We start from the raw sequence: 17876 nt of genomic DNA on the forward strand, positions 1-17876 counted from the left end.
CAAGGATTATTCAAGCAATACTGGGTAAATATTGTGACTATTTCCCAAGCACTGTCAAGCTGACTGCTCCAAGGATATGTATTCTGCACAGTGGAGTGTGGAGAAGGGTGGGACGACTAGGTTTATCTATGGTTCATGGTTTCCCACGCTGGCTCTTTTTTTTTTTTTTTTTTTGCTCTGGATGGGAAATCCCCACCCATTTTATTGTGATGGCCCCTAGCCTCCTGTAACTTGGCCAACAGTGACCCAGAACCGTTACACCCGTTAGCATCTTAAATTAACCCATGACTAATCGGAGCCTATCTTGAAAGTGTGGGGTTGACTATATTCCCAGGAACCAAAAGCCCTCCATCTGAAGGGAGTATGCTCAGTATGAAACGCCCTGCCTACCTTAGTAATAAATGCAACTTAAGGATAAAAGTAGAGCTGAGAAAGCTGGTGCCATTTGGAAATTTAAAAAAAAGGGGGGGGGTGAGGAATTAGATTTAACTGGTGCCCAAAGCTTCTTTGATACAAAATATTTGGTCACATAATCATAATTTGCTTGAAATCCCAGCAAAGCGAAGATGCAATAACAAAAGAAACTTCTTACAAAAGAAGAGAAAGACTTGGAGCTCTAGGTTTTCTGTTGGAACAAGACTCTTCCGGTTCTGGTTATATACAGTTAAGTTCATTTAGTGTCTGATCCAGTGTCTGATGTAGGCCCATGTTCTCTTCTTTGGCCTGGGCAAGTTTTTCTTCCAGGTCGTCGATCGTCTTTTCCAGTTTGGCCACTGTTCTCTCTGCAAATTCAGCGCGGGTCTCGGCCTCCTTCAGCTTGTCAGACAGAAGTTTAATTTCTTCTTCATATTTATCCTCCTTTTCAGATGCAGCCTCGAGCGATTTCAGATTGTTAGTGACATTCTTGAGTTCTTCTTCCAGGTCCCCACATTTTAGTTCAGACACCTCCGCACACTCCTCTGCCCCCTCCAGCTCTCCCTCCAGGATGACCAGCTTCCGAGCCACCTCCTCGAAATTGCGGTCGGCCTCCTCGGCGATGTGCTTGGCCTCTTTGTGCTGCATCTCCTGAATCTCCATCTTCTCCTCGTCCTTCATGGCGCGGTTTTCTATCATCTTCATTCCCCTCTCGCTCTCATCCACAGCCTTTTCTGCCTCCTCCAACTTCTGCAGGGCGGTGGCCAGCCGTTCCTGGGCCCTGTCCAGCTTCTCCTCCACCAGCTGGATGCGTCGGTTGAGAGCTGCCACATCACCTTCGGCTTTTTCGTGCCGCTCGCGCTCGCCGTCCAGCTCCTGCTGCAGGCCCTGAGCACGGTCCTCCGCCTCATCCGCCTGCTGCGGCAGGGCCTGGATCTTGCGTTTCACCGCCTCCAGGGAGTTGAGGCCAGCCACGGCGCGGAGGCGCAGGGGCGCACGGGGGGATCAGCTGGGCTCCGCTTGGCTCCTGAGAGAGCTACAGCTGCCGCGCCGGCCCCGCAGCCTTTGCCTGCGCCGGGCCGCCCCCGCCTCTCCCAGCCCCCAGGCCCCGATGCAGTCCAGGAGATGAGGTCACCGGGGCCATCCGCCGACATCAGCACCGCTGGGGGAGAGCCTGATGTCGGCACCGCTGGCCGCAGCTGCAGGAAAGTGCCCCTTTTCGGGACTTATTTGGAGAAAGCACCCTTTAGGCAATATCAATACTATTAATGAACATGACTATATTAGACCTCATGGAAGTATTATTGATTTTAACTCATAAGTGTCTGATAAAAAATAAAGAAGAATCAAGATCTTGGCACTATCAGTTTCTAACTATTTAGTTATACTTATATTAAGACAATTGCCTGCCGTTTGTGGACTACTTTGTAAAAATCTTTTAAGATTTCTTCCTCATTTTTGGTGTGTGTTTTATTAAAACTAGACAATGTGATCTGTGGAGATACTTAACTAGTGTGCTTAACTTACAACAGTTCAAACTGGAGCAAGGTCACCTGTCTTATTGAACTCCCACAGTTTCATCAGGTTATCTCAAGAAGCTATACATATGAGGTCTTGCATTTGGGCTCAAAAAGGAATTTCATGCCAATTTGTACATTAAATATTAGTATAACTTTATATATTTATTATTTATAAGTGAGAATTTAAAGAGAAATTGTAGTATTTAACTTCCAACCCTAGTGAATTATCTCATTTCCCCTCAACTTTAATGTCTATTATCTTATTCAGTCCAATTCATGGGAAAATCAAGGTTTCTTTTTCATTGTTCTAGTTTCCAATCTATCATAGGAACTAACATGTATTCTGTGTTTATTAATATTTGGTGAATGAATAAATTGATAGTGTCCCCTGATTTAATATCAGGAAACTATTTGCAGTATTTGGCTATATTTTTGTCTTCTACGATTTCTCACAGCAGTTATAAAATTATATCTTCTTATCATCTTTCTAAAATAGAATAGGTCTAGATCCAATCCCATACTGAAATTTTCCATATTGGAAAATATATGATCATCCCTTATTTCAAATGGTCTTTTCCTATCTGCAATGGCTGGCTACCCTTCTGTTGTTTTCTGTTTGTTCTAAAATATTTTCCTTGTAAAGTTTTTATAGCAATGTATATTCAGGGCACATATGAAATAATTTGATAAATATCTGTTTACCTATCATGATTCCAAGGATCAAGTTTAGATACTTTTTTCCTTAATAACTTCCCACATCCTCATCCCCAACTTGAAGGATCTCTAGAGCTCTCTGAGAAATGGGCAACCATGCAATGACAACTTTCTTTCTGGCACTACTTTTCCATCCCAGAAAAGGAATTTAGTTTACATAGAGCACATCTTCTGAAATTCCTCAAGGCCCTGGAGTAATTTCATTCCTTGGTACATGTCTCCCATGGTACTCATTTGGTAAAGATGTAAAGTATTCCTTGGAATTATTTCTTCACTCATGTTACTGTACTTCTCACCTCCATTTCCTTCAATACTTAGAAATATCTATAGTCCACCATTAATTAAAAGAATTTGTCTTAGATAATTTTGAAAACTGTTACTCAGTTAAAAAAAATTAGTAGAGGGAATAGGAAATAAAAAACAGAGGATGTGTTTAGTTGATTCTAGCGTTTCCCTCTTCATCATGCTATTGCATTCCCCCCCCTAGTTTTTCTCCTGTTATGAAAGTGATTCTTAGGCTAAGGATACAGCTCAGTTGGTAGAGTGCTTGCCTCACATGTACAAGGCCCTGGATTCAATCCTCAGCACCACACACACAAAAAAAGATTCTTACCTTCTTCACTGTTACTTTGCCATCACTGTACAGACCCATAGAGAAGTGTTGGTTCTGTCATGTATGTTACTGTGCCACACCCTCAATGACAAGTATGAACTTTCTTTCAGCATGCATAGCACATGTGTAGCAGTATATTTCCTTTACACGTTCATTATGTTTAGAGGAAAAAAATAAATTTCCCATTGCCTTGTCAGAATGTGAGTCAACAGTTGAAGTTGCTTCCTGCTGAAATGGCTAGTTTAGGAGCACTGGGGCCCAAGGTCTACTCAGCTGCCCCTGGAACTACAAGTGATCAGCATCCCTGATACACCTGTAACATCCACTTGGAAGGACAGTGGGGATTTCTACTTTGAGAGACTGTCCAGACCACTTTTATCATATTTCATGTAATTGTTTATTTTCCTCAGGCAATATCTAAAGTCCAAAACTCTACATTTTTAATATTAAGATATGACATCTTAATATTGAAGAATCAATAAAATAAGAATTTAGGACTAGTAATAAAACTCTTGTTGGGTTAAAAAGATAAAAATACATATTCTTGAAATGAGAAAATAACTGCAAAAATATTTAACTTACATATAATAAGAGTTTTCCTTTTAGTGTATAGTTTTATGAGACTTGATGAACACATAGAGCCATGTAAGCATCACCACAATCAAAAGGTAAAACAATTTCATCAATTATAAGAAATGCCCAAGAATGCCTCTGTAGCCTACTCCATTATCATCCCTGGGCCATAAGTCATTACTGGTTTATTTACTATAGGTTATCATTTTGCATATTTTAGAACTTCATATAGATGAATTTCTGCATTTTGCATTGTTTCAAGTCTGACTTCCTCCACTTAACATAAGACATTTTAGATTCCATATTGCTGCATGTTTCAGAACTTTGTTTCTTCCTCTTTGCAGGGGAGTAGTGTTCCATTGTATGAATGTATCTAATCTAATAGTTGAAACACATTTGAGATGTTTGAGTAATTAAATTTGTTGTAATGATTTCTATACAGTGTTCTGAGTGAACAGAGTTTCAGATAAATGCAAAACATACACTGTTACCTAATTAACAATAATTTATGTACATCCATGAATATTCCATATTCTATTACAAATTCATTCTGGACTGTCACAATAGCACAGAAATCTTACTATGATCTTCTAAAAAGTTAACTTTCCAACTCTTCAGGCTTCTCGATTTCTCCAGACTAAATTTAATGTGAAGACCTTTGCTTCATTCTCCATTTAAAAAATAGAAGCCAACCAATGCAAAATCTGCCATCTCTCCCCATAGTCCCAAACCTTACTTTTGCATCCCTTTACTCCTGGTTTTGTCCTGTTAGAATAGAAACATTTCTTGTATCTGTCTCCTCAAAGAGGTTATTGCTAAGCTGTTTTTATTTATTCATTGTTTATTTACACCCATCTACTTACAATTCATTTCCACCCTCAGTGCCCATGGAGACTACTTTCCCGTAAGTTACAAATGACCTTCATGATGCTAAATTCAATTAAGTTTTGTTCTGTCATTATCTTACTCTAATCTCTTGCATATTTGTCAGCATTTACTGCTTCCTTTTGTTTCATTTTAAAGCTATTGATTGCTGTGGCTAGAATATTTAATGCAATCAAATTTAATTATTTCAAGTCATTTGGAGAAGTGTTATAAAGCAGTTTTGTTTTGTTTTGTTTTGGTACTGAGGTGCTTTAGCTCCAAGAAGCATTTACAATCCATTTATTTTTAATTTTTTTTTTGAGGCAGGTCTCTGTAGTTGTGACTCTGGCCCTGTGATCCCCGTCTCAGCCTCCTGAGTTGCTGGAAATACAGGCTGTGTCACTGCACCCAGCAGTGCAGCCTTTTTTATTCTCTGTTTTACTCTATTATTATATTCTCCCCCCAAATATTTAGTTTTCAAAACTTTCAGACATACAGATAAGTTTCAAAAATAGTGAAAAGAATGCTCATATGTCATGTTGTTTTTTCAATAGTTAAAAATGGCATTTGATTTCTCTCTATACATGTCTCTAAAGTTTATTTATCTACTTTTCTATAAACAAAAACAAAATATTTTTTGTATTATGTGTGTGGATATCCAACTCTTCCATTTCCATTTGTTAAAAAACCCTTTCTTCATTGAATTAATTACCTTATTAAGTTTGCTGAAAATCAATTGATAATATTAATGTGAGTATATTTCTAGATGATATATTTATTCCATCATCCTATGTGTCTCTTAATGCTCACACCAGTCTTTATTACCATAGTTTAGCAATGTATGTTAATTTCAATTCACACACTGTAAATTTTCCAAACTTCCTCCTTTTAAAATTCAACTTTCTATTTTAATGCAGTTTTACATCTACACAAGTATTGAGAACATGGCAGAGGTTCCCATATAATCCATATTCAGGTTTCCTCATTATGAGCATCTGGTACATTGTCACAATTAGCACTACACTGTTAATACATTATCATTAAATGCTGTCCATACATCATTCATATTCCTTAGATTTCCCTTAATGCTATTTTTTCTGGGTACAGATTTTATCCAGCAAACAACAGAACATTTAGTAGGCATGTCATCTCAGACTCCTCTTGGCTATAAATGACAGTTTCTCAGATTTTCCTCTTTTCAATGACCTTGACAGTTTTGAAGAGTACTCATCAGGTCTTTTATAGAATATATCTTGGTTTGGATTTGTCTGATGTTTTTCTCATGATCAGATAGAAGGAATGTATTTTCAGGAGGAAGACACAGAAGTAAAATGCCTTTTTCAAGACATCAAGGTTATATGATGGGTATGTGCTATGCATACCTTGATGTTTATGAAGGGTATATACTATCAATGTGATTTACCACATGATTGATGTTTACCTTGATTACCTGGTTTGTGTTAGGGACCACCTCCTTGAGAACAGAGTATTACATAAATTATTTGGAATTTATCTACACAGAATATTCTCTAATTTGTCTATTTATGAAATCTTTTATATGAATAAATAAAATGCATTTATTTATGGATATGTTGTTTATACATTGGTTAATAATGAAATGTTTATTTGTTTATTTTGTTGCTCCAGGTTTGGCCAATGGGAACTTTCAGTTGGCTTCTATTCCCATTAACTATTCCATCATAGTAGTATACTTTAGTTTGCTTTTTGGGGGAGAGGAGTTTTACTACAGCATGCTCCAAATTAGTCATGTATATTTACTGGTCAGTTCTAAAATCCAGAATTTCTCTAAGAATCCTAGGAGAATCTTATTAGAAAGTACTATCTGAGTCCTAAGCATGTTTTTTACTCTAGTAATATTATTGCTTCCAGGCCCTCTTAGCCAATTGAGCAAGGAGACATGAAGATGTATTTACATATCTATAAACATTTCTATACCTTCTATCTCTTTATTAAGCTAAACATGAGTTCATAAACCAACTCCAATCCATTTCCACATGGTTCATTCTAGCCTCCTTTCTTTATCCTCTATAATCTCTCATTTCAACAATTAGAAAACTGACTTAATGCTGTCTGCCATTCACTTACTTATGTGTTCAGTTTCTGTATTTATGCAAAGTAATTCTAGAATTGTAAGCTTATACCTTCAGGGAAGCAGTTTGTCAATTAAAATATAGTACTTGTGCATAGTTCCTTCTGCCATTATTCTTACAGATTCTGTCATTTCCCATGTTACTAAGGTAAGCTCACCCCCTACCTCCAATCCCTTCAGTGAATTGGCTTCAGATACCTGTAATACAGTTACATTGTTTTGTCACATTTGTATTCTATCCTGGAGCCCTGTGACTTCTATTTCCTTTTTTTAAAAATAAGTGAACGACCAATAAAAAAAAAAATAAAAATAAAAAAAAAAAATAAGTGACTATGTTAAGCTTCTCTCTTGTTCTCTTGGTTTTGACAGATGCATTGTATCATGTATCCACTATAATCTTACCACACAGAATAAGATCATGACCTACAAAATCTCCTGGCATCACTCATTAAACCCTCCCTCTCCAACTCTTGGTAGAGTAACCATAGTTTTGTCTTTACCAGATGTCATATGTTGGAACAATACAATATAGAAGTTTTTCAGTCGATCTTTTTTTCCCTTAACAACATACTAGTAAGATTCACCATGTCTTCAAATGGTTGAAGGGATCATTCCTTTTTTTTAGTCACTGGATGATTGTATTGGTCTGTTTGGGAGGCTATAACAAATTACCTTAAAATGGGAGGCTTATGAACCACATAAATTTATTTCTCATGTTCTAAAAACTGAAAAGTTCAGAACAGGACGCTAGCAGATTTAATGTGAGTTCTTGCTTCCTACATGACCATCTTTTTGCCACAAACTCACATGGTGAAAGGGGCAAGCAGCTCTCTCAGGCATTTTCTTAGGGCATTAGTCCCATTCACGATGCTCCCCACCTTCAGGATCGAATTGCCTCCCAAGAGCCTTACTTTCTAATACAATAAATTCAGGGTTAAAATTGAAAAATATGAATTTTGGAAAGGCACTCAGACCATAGCAATAGGATTTCATTGTATGAATGTATCCAAATAGTTTATATAGCCCCAATGAAGCTCCTCTTGGTTGCTTCGAGTTATGTGATTATGAATAAATCCATTACAAATGTTCACATGCATGTTCTTATGTGTATGTGAGTTTTCAGATTCATCAGGTAAACACCTAAGCATGTGATTGCTGGATCAGGTAATAAAACTGTGTTTAGCTTTGTATAAAACTGCCAAATTGTCTTCCAAAGTGACTGTAGTATTTTGCATCCTCATTGGAAACAAATAAGCGTTCCTGCAGGTCTTCAGGAATTGATAATTTTAGAATACTGGATTTTTATAAATTAATTAATTTACTTTATTTGTTCTTTTTAGATATTCATGATAGGAGAATATATTTTGGCATATATACATGAAGTTAGAATGTTGGATTTAAGTCATTTACTAGGTGTTTAGTAGTTTCTTATTGTTGTTTTAATTTTCATTTTCTTAAATACAAATTATATTAAGCATCTTTTCATATACTTGCTTGCTACCCATATATCCTTTCACATTTTTGTTCATTTTTAAACTTTAAGAGACCCTCAAATATTTTGAATATAAATCTGGTATCAGATATGTGTTTTGCAAATATTTTCTCCCAGTTTCTGTCTTGGGTGTTTTTTTCCCTCTCTCTCCCTTTTGCAGTGCTAGGAATTGAACTAAAAGCTTTGTGTGTACTAGTCAAACGTGGTGCTGCCAAACTACAACCCAGCCCCATTTTCGTTCTCTTATCAGTGTGTTTTCAGAACAGAACTTTTAGTTTTAATTTAAGAAGTCTAATGTATTATTTCTTAATGAATTATGATTTTATATTATATTTATTTTATGAACTCATCACTAAATGAAAGGTCATAATTTTCTCCAATATTGTCCTCTAGTAATTTTTTTAAAAGTTTTGTTTGTTTTTTTAGTTTTTCATTGATATCTAAAATCCATTTTTAGGTAACTTTATTGGAAGGTATAACATCTGTGTTATTTTATTTTTAATGAATATTCAATTCTTTCAGTGCATTTTGTTGCAAAGCCTATCATATCTTCATTGAATTGTTTTTAAAACTTTATGAAAAAAAATTAGATGAGCCAGGCACAGGTGGCAAATGCCTGTCTTCCCACCTACTCAGGTGGCAGACACAGGAAGAGCACATGAGCTCAGCATCTCAGAACTGGCCTGGGCAACATAATGAAACACATTCTCTCAAAGAAAATTAGTTGACTACTTTTGAGAGTCTATTTATAGGTTGTATATTATTTTACCTTACTGTATATATCTATATTGCATATGTATATGTGGATTTATTTTAGCTTTAAAGTAGGTCTTGAAATCAATGAATTAGTTATTACTATTTTTCTTCTACAGTAATTTATTGGTAACTCTGGGTCTTTTGATTCTGTATTTAAGGTTTAAAATCAGTTTGTTGATATCTCCAAAAAAAGTTGCATGGGTTTTGAGAAAGATTCAGATAAATTTAAAGATAAAATTTTGAAGAATTCATAATTTAATAATATTGAGTCTTTTAATCCATGATCATGGAATATCTTTCAATTTTTAGACATTCTTTGATATAAATTATCAGTGTTTTATAGTTTTTACATACAAACCCTAAATGTAGTTTTTCTTTAGTTTGTACCAATGTATTGCTTTTTTTGGTGATATTGGATATGATATTGTTTTGTGATTTCTTATATTAACTATTTATTGTTGGCTTATAAGAAAGTAATAATTAGCCTGTGATTGACTTTGGATTCTGAGAAGTTGGTTTACTTATTAATCAGTCCCATTTTAATTTTTTTGCTGGTTCTTTGGGAGTTTTCAATGCGGAAATTGTTATTTTATTTCTTACTTTGTAAAATGTATAATTATTGTTTCTTTTTTCTTATTATACTAACTAGAATTTTCAGTGTGATCTTGAATAGAAATAGTAAGACATGACATCATTGTCTTGTTCCCAATCATAGAGGGAAAATGTCTAATTTGTTCACTACTAGATACAATATACTTGCTGTAGACTATTTGTGCACATTTTTTTTATTTTATTGAGTTGAAGGAGTTTTCTGAGTTTAAATAGGCCTAGTGTCATTTCTATTGAATTATATTGGTTAAAGCAATAATACAGTCCACTTAATTCAAAGAGAAGGATGATAGGTCCACTCTTATCATGAGAGGTATTTCAAATGTGCAGCCATCTTTACCCTTCATGGTTTGCCTTGAATTGTAAATAGTTTATATTTGTTCTACATGGAAAATATACTCACTTCTAAATCTCACTGTCTCATCCTCTTTCAGTATTATTATGAATTCCAAAATTTCATTCCACTTGAAATGATGACTGGTATGTATTACATAGCCTTATGTATGGCTTCTCTGGAGATTAACATGTGATTAAGAGCTAAATTATTTTTTTTCTCGACACACAATATACAATGATGATATAGTCATTAAAAACAGTAATAGACATGTTTGTTAAAAAAAAGGAGGGGAAAAACAGGAAGCATATGGGAATGTATAGCAATTGTGAAATCTAGTCAGGTACATGTGGCCATTTTAATTATTGGAGTCCAGTGCTATTGAAGGATAAGATTCTCATCTGGGACATTGGATTTATCTTTCCATTCTATAAAACACGGTTTATGTTTGTAGCTGAGTACTTTTCTCAGCTTTATTTTTATCTACAGAAAATTAGAGACCCAACTGCATTTTTCATTCTGTAATATAACTATATTTTTCCAGTCCAACTGGTATAAATCTTTTAAAAGCTTTGTAAACTTTTTGTGTATTAATTTACAATTCATTCCAACAGACAACACTATACCCACAAATATTTTCAAAATAGATACTTCTATACTTAGAGCACTCTTTGAAGTTAAAAATATGACCTCAAGATTTTTGTAAGCCTACTATTTTAACAAATATATTCTACAGGTTTTGCCTAAGAAGATTTTTTTTCTTTATGTCCTTAGTAGTCATTTGGTCCAAATGAAAGAAACCATGAAAAAACACCTTTAGTCTTGCTGAGGTCTTAAAAAAGTGTTTTACATGTTCACTCTTGGCTTCACTTTCACCCTCAGACCATGCATTACTAAGAGGGACCTGCATGTGACATCTTCTCTGCGTCTATTTCTTACTTTTTAGTTTGGAAAAGATGTCCTGAGATCTTAGTATTTTTTCCAGGTGTTTTTAAGCAGTTTGGAATTTTAATCTTTAATTTTGTCATAGGAAGTTAGGAAAATTTGAGCCTGCAAATCTTAGCAAGATTTATGAGTTCACAAAGTTCTTTTATGTTTTCCATACTATTGTAAACAATAGTTTTGCTAGCTGCTCTCTCTGTATGTAACTCAACTATACTTTATATTGGCCTTTAATAAAGTTTTCCTCATCATCCATAATGTTCCAGTAGTCTCCCTAAGGCAATTCAAAGGTTCATCAATAGTTCCATCCAGGTCCTGTACACCATACAACTTGAATTTCAAATATTCTGTTTTAAAAACTTTTTTATAATACCAACACGTTTACGGGTATCAACTTTTGTTCTAGTTATCTATTTCTAAATAACAAATTACCATAGGACTTAGATGCTTATAACAAGATATGATTTATTATATTTCATGATTTTTTGACTCACTAATTTGATAGAGCTTATATAGCCCATACTTCTCTTTATGATGTTGAACAGTGCCATTTTCTAAGATTCATCTGGTAGATGGGATAGTCTACAAAGTAAATATTACTTTACAAACATACCTGGTCCCTAAGTTTTTGATTTGACTCCTGGTCTGGTCTGAGTTCTCTGAGACTTTTGAAATAACACATTTATCTTAGCACTGAGTTCTTCTAGTAGATGGATTTAACATTGCAGTTCAAAGTTCCCAAAGTATTTCAAGAGACAAAGAATTCAAGAGAATCCTCTCTCAGGCCTTGGGCTGGAAACTGACTTGAGTATACATCCAGTATATTCTATTACTCAGAACAGTCACAAAACCCAGGCAGATTCAAGTTGAGTGAACATAGAGCCCCTTCTTTTGGGGAAGAGTCTCAAAGACTCTTTTTGGTCATTTCTAATTTATCATACCTTCTATTTTCTATTTTTAATCAACTGTAACAAATTGAATCTTGAAATATGAATTTCTTTTTTGTCGTAGTAACTGTTTGTATACTTTTACAAGTCTTGAAACTTGGTTACCAATTAGTAGTCATTTTGTTAGGAAAAAATCTATTTAAAAATAAAAATACATGTTAGAAATTATCTAGCCCTGTTTCTTGGAAGAACATACCTTTAAAAATGGAGGATCAGAAGCTTCCTGGTCAATGCCAGTTCTATTATCTATTACTCTTATAAGAACTTTGTTTTCCTCTTTCATAAAGTAGGAATTTATATCCATAGTATTCATATAATTTAGTCTAAATTGCAGCATGTTGGGGAATACTAAAAATAAAATGGGCATGTTTCATTTGTAGTAGTCTAAACTCGAGATATCTCAGTCAAATTTCAGGTTGTCTTTCTATTTCTCAAGACTTTTTTGATGGTCAATGTTATGATTTAAATGTAAAATATCCCCCCAAAGCTTATGTGTTAGACAATGTGAGAAAGTTTAGAGGTGAGATGACTGGGCTATGAAAGCCTTAATTAAATTAGTTCATTAAACCCCTGATAGGGATCAATTAGGTAGTAACTCTAGGCAGGTAGGGTGTACCTGGAGGTGGGTCACTAGAGGTTTGCCTTTGGGGTATATATTTTGTCTGTGGTAAGGGGAGTCTTTCTGTCTATGTTTTATGATGCCATGTCCTGATTGTCCTAGTCTGCTTTTCTCTGCTATGTCTTTCCTCCATGATGTCCTGACTTAACTCAGGTCCTGTGAAATGGAGCCAGCCATCTCTGGACTGAGACCTCTGAACCCCCAAATAAACTTTTCCTTGTCTAAAATTTTTCTTCTCATGTCTTTTTGGTTACAGTGGTGAAAAGGCTGACCAAAAGAATCAAATATATCAATGAATATTCAAAAATATCAAACAAAATAGGAGTAAGGTAATGATACACATCCAAAACTTTGGGGGTTATTCTTATCATTTATTTAGTATTTCTAAATATGTTCAAATCATTTTCACAATAATAAATGTCTACTGCTGATCTTTAATTTAAAAATTGTCATCATATATTTTAAGGTAATTCCTTTGATCACCATCCCCTTAGGCATGGTAGTCTTTCCTGATCTTTTACAGCAACTCATGTCTTTTTAGTTGAACAATTGTCAGATTAAGTAATATCGGGTCCTTTGTGTCCCATGTTTCTTCTTATTAATATAGTTTTATATTCATTAAAGTGGCTCCTCAGTGGTTTTAAATTACAAATATCAGGACAATTTTCAACTCATCACTCGTTAAATAAAGCTATCCTTTTACTTAACCTCAAATGAAAATCTTTAGCTTAGCACTTGCAAATTGAAACCATTCTAAAACACTCTAATTCAAAATAGTTTATTATAGACAATAGTCAATATTCATTCTGATTTTCCAGGTCCAGAATATAGGGCTCCACTCTGGCATTATATTTTGTGAATTCTCTCCTCACTCCTGCATTGTTCGTCTTGCTGTTTGATTCTGATACAGTAGGATCAGCATATGGGGAGCTGTATTCTTGGTAATGCTGGGGTAATAAAGACATGGAAGAATGACTCTGAACAAAAACTTGAAGCCAACTGCTCTCAAATATAAAAGTGCTCTTCAAAGACAGAAAATTCTTTTTTGTGGGAAATGGAGGTACTCAGTGACTGGCTGGAACTCAGGTGTGAAGGAACTGAGAGAACAAGGTCACATCGTGCCTAGGAACAATATTGACCCAATTAGCTGTCCAAGGAGTAATGATTAATCCATGGCCTCACACCATTCCATTATTTGGCCTTGGGTTTTTATTTGAAGAGAGTTTTATCTTACAAAAAATACAATTGTGATCTCTGTGTTTAGAATCTATGTAATATATGTGAGATTTAATTAATTTTTCTAAATGTACAATAATAAAAATGTATGCTTACAAAATTTAACAAGAACATGGAAGAGAAAGGTGAGTTTGGAGGTTTGAAAAGTTCCAGGGAACTTCTCCTAACAAGGAATATTTATCTATTAGAGTGCTTAGTTCATGTTTGGGTTCAGATTGGGGAGTGTCACCAAGGTGTTATGAAAGGAAGCTCAGGAAGTGCTATCATGTACACATACACAACACTAGAAAACTGCTTCAAAGTGAAGTTTTAAAACCACTACCATAACCTAATTCACCCATGATTTGATACACTCCTGTCATTTTTATTTTAATGTTGTATTTGTTTAATTTCTCATAGATTTTGCAGTATTTCATAGACTTTGCTTAGAAATGTTATTTTAGTGTATATTTTCCTTCTATTCTAGGCTTTTTCTAATGTTAGATAACAAATATTTTCTTGTAGATTAATAAAAAGTATCAATGATGCCTGCTTAAGTGGCCTCAATCTGAGAAGAAGTATCAGCTTTGCACATATTGTCAACAACAGACTTAAGCATAGTGTGAATCATGAGTTCCCACTGTAGTATTAAGAAGAAAACTACAGCACTCTTTTCCCCTTTTAATGTATGTCATTTCATTCTTCTGTCCAAAGAATAATAATTAAAGAAACACTCCACGGTGCATGGTGTCATGGCAATATTTGGTAGAAGGTTATCTGTTTTGATAATTTATTTCACCAGTAGTTTTATTTATAAGAATCACTTACTTAAAAGTAACTGTAATATTCACAGAAAACAGTTCTATTGTTTTCATTTTGAAGAAGTTGCATTACATGGGATGAAAGAGACTTTTCTTTCTTTGATCTCCTTGTCCTTACATTTCTTTATATCTGCAACAAATTTGTATATAACCACTTTTTACTATATAAGATATTCAAAGTTGACAAAATGAATGTTCAAAGTCTTCAAAGGTTTTTAACAAATAGACTTTAAAATTTTAGCTAGTAATCTTTGACATTAAGAAAATATCCAAAACAATAGTGTTCTTTGAGTTGATATGATTAAACTGTGAACTAGATACATTTTATTCATTAAATATAACACTATTTAGCATTTAGTTCTGAGATGATAAAGCTAATGTTATTTGCTTTAACAATCCTCTCAATTAAAATATACACTATGATTGAATTATTGCCAGTTACATAAGTCTTTGTGCTTTTTGTAAGTTTTTCATTTTTAATATTAAATATAAAAATCAACTATTTTCTAATTATATTTGTCTTCATCATACTCATATACAAAGTTCATATTAACCCTGTTACATCTTTCTTTGAAGATTTTGTGTATGTGTATGATACTGGTGATTGACTCCAGACCATACTAGACAAATGTCTTATCATTAAGTCACACAAAAACCCCATAATTTCTTAGAATGTTTCAAAATGAGGAAGTCCTAATTTTTATGTATTTATATCAAGGGTTAAAGTACTTTATATCTCAAATGTTGAGTTTTGATTATATTTAGTTTAGATAATGTTACTAATTATTATACAACACAGAAACATTTTTGTTCAGATATTTGCTTTTATCCTATGTTGTTGTATTATCTATTTTACCTTTTTCTTAATGAACATCATAGCCCCATGATCATATTATATTTCATTTTTTTTTTCTTTTTTCAGTGATGGGAATCAAACCCAAGACCTCGAATATGCTAGGCAAGTGCTCCATCAATGGTTGCTTTGTTTTCTTACAGCTTGGGCCCCCAGGAGCAGAAGGCCACTGCTTTATCCTTTCAGGGTAATTTATCATCATTGCACAAACTTTTTTTTGCTTTTTCATTTTCTTATTTCCTTTCATCCTCACTCTCTTTTTTAATTAATATTCTCCACTTCCAAATGCCAATCATTGTGCTCCATGTGAAACTTATTTTGTATGTGTTTTGATGAAGCATATATTGCTTTGATGCTTTTTAATTTTATGTGTGTTTGATTGTGATGCTGGGGGGCTGGCACCCAGGGCCTTGCAAATGCTATGCAAATATTCTGTGTCCACTGAAAACTAAAAAATATATAAATATTAAAAAATTATCTTTCTCTTTAAAAATAGCTTGTAAAGATAACAATATTATACTGCAAAACTTCATGAACTTTCATATTGCTTGCTGTGTGTGACTGAACAGTATGTGAAAAACCTTGGGGATATGTGAAAAATATATTATGAATATAACGGGGAGAACACTTGAGTTTTTTTTTTTTTTTCCTTATTGTACACACATTCTGAGGCCAAATGAGGATCTTTATTAGAGGTCATTTCTCAAAGAAGAGATAGTGATCGTGAGGGAATAAATTAACCTAGATATTATGAAATAAATATAATATATGATTGATTAAAATTGAGGACATATATGGGCATGCCAAATCATTTGCTGAATCATTTCATTTACAGTTATTTAGTTATTTTAATGTTTTGTTTACTATCTGCATTAGAGACATCATTGACCTGCAATTCAGGAAAAGTGTTAATTCTATCACTGAATTTATCAGGTTTTGTCACTTTGATATATTACTTATTGCCATAGGATCTCTTGTTCTTCAATGTATATATTTATAAATTTACACATTCTAGAAGGTTTTAGGATGATAAAAGAAAATATGTATTAAAAGAATAGGTAAAAAAGTTCTTTATAATTAATGTACCATTGCTACAGTTATTACATAGCATTTTCTTTTTAAGAATGTATTAACCAGCAATATGTGTATAATAATAACATAATGGCCAAATATGGTATAAACAAACATAAATTAATAAATCTTATATGATTCATTTTATAATAATATTGGTAAAATATAATCAGAGGTGAAAATAAACATTTAAATAATGATACATGCACATGTCCATTTTTATTAAGGTATAGTGAAATATATCTATTTTTGTAATATACTTTTGTTCACAAAAGCATCATAAATATTATTGTAGCTGCACAAAATTAAAAATCCAAATTGTACATATCTCAGTAAATAAATGGCTTTTAGTGACTGAAATTTCTGAGTCTGTTTTGTGAAACACAAATACTCAGTAAAATATGCTCTGAAGAAAACCTCAATTTGAAAATGTAAAAACATAGAAAGGAGTATTTAGAGTTGTTTTACCATGAGTTTAAATTAAAATAGTTTTGATGCCCGAACAAATACTCTGAAGTTTTTACCCTTAAGAAATACATATGAAAGAGTACATCAATTCTGTCTCGAGTAATGCAAGCATAAGAGAAAGATGATAAGAATATTAAGTAAGCCTCAAAAATCTGAGGATCATGAAATAAATGAATTGTTGGCAAGAAAATATCTAGAATCAATTTTGATATAAAGTCAAAACCAATAAGCATTCTAATTTACCAAATCTTAATGATTTAATATATTAGAGAAAAGAAATCAGAATTCCAAGCAAAGGCTTGAGAAATGGGTGTGCACAGCAAGGTTTAACCTCAGAAAATTTTATACATCCCCTGTGTCTGTCCATGTGTCTCTCTCACGTCTTTCCACTGTGATACCAAAAACAAAAACAATGAAGAACAAGTTTTTGAGTAATTATATTTAGGTCTTAAAACAGTTAAAGAAAATGGCTAGCTCTCTTTATCTATTTTTAGTAGTAATTTGCCTTAGTATTTCCTCAATAATTAATGATCACCCTGTGCTTGTTGCTCATAATTTAGAATGTGGAGACCCACTGAGAATGAGGCTCTGAAGACTACTATTTGAATAATGTCAGAACAAAAAGTGCCACAGAACAGTAAGAACTGAAAAACAAGGCCAAGGCCAGTGCAGGACCACACAGCATGTAGGGCTATATAAAGGAGGAGTGGAGTTGGTCTATGAGCTCTGACCTCCCTTAGGCAATGCAAAGGACAGACTAGTATACATTGTCTTAGAAAATATTTTTCTTCAAATCTTATATTTTAATGGATACATGGTAAGAATCCAGAAGTAAAATGTAAAATAGCACATTTACATTCATTTCTGGGATACTTTTACTTCTAGTTCACTAGATTAGCTAATTTTAATGCCTTTCACTATGTCCTAATTGATATTTTAGC

General features: G+C 33.7%; 1 pseudogene; it reads right to left on the reverse strand.

Moving 5' to 3' along the window:
• Nucleotides 1–479: 479 nt before the first annotated feature.
• Nucleotides 480–1185, reverse strand: LOC144252095 (tropomyosin alpha-4 chain pseudogene; annotated as a pseudogene).
• Between the last annotated feature and the right edge of the window lie 16691 nt (nt 1186–17876).

This window comes from Urocitellus parryii, unplaced genomic scaffold (assembly GCF_045843805.1).
Source record: "Urocitellus parryii isolate mUroPar1 unplaced genomic scaffold, mUroPar1.hap1 Scaffold_37, whole genome shotgun sequence".
NCBI classification, from domain to species: domain Eukaryota; kingdom Metazoa; phylum Chordata; class Mammalia; order Rodentia; family Sciuridae; genus Urocitellus; species Urocitellus parryii.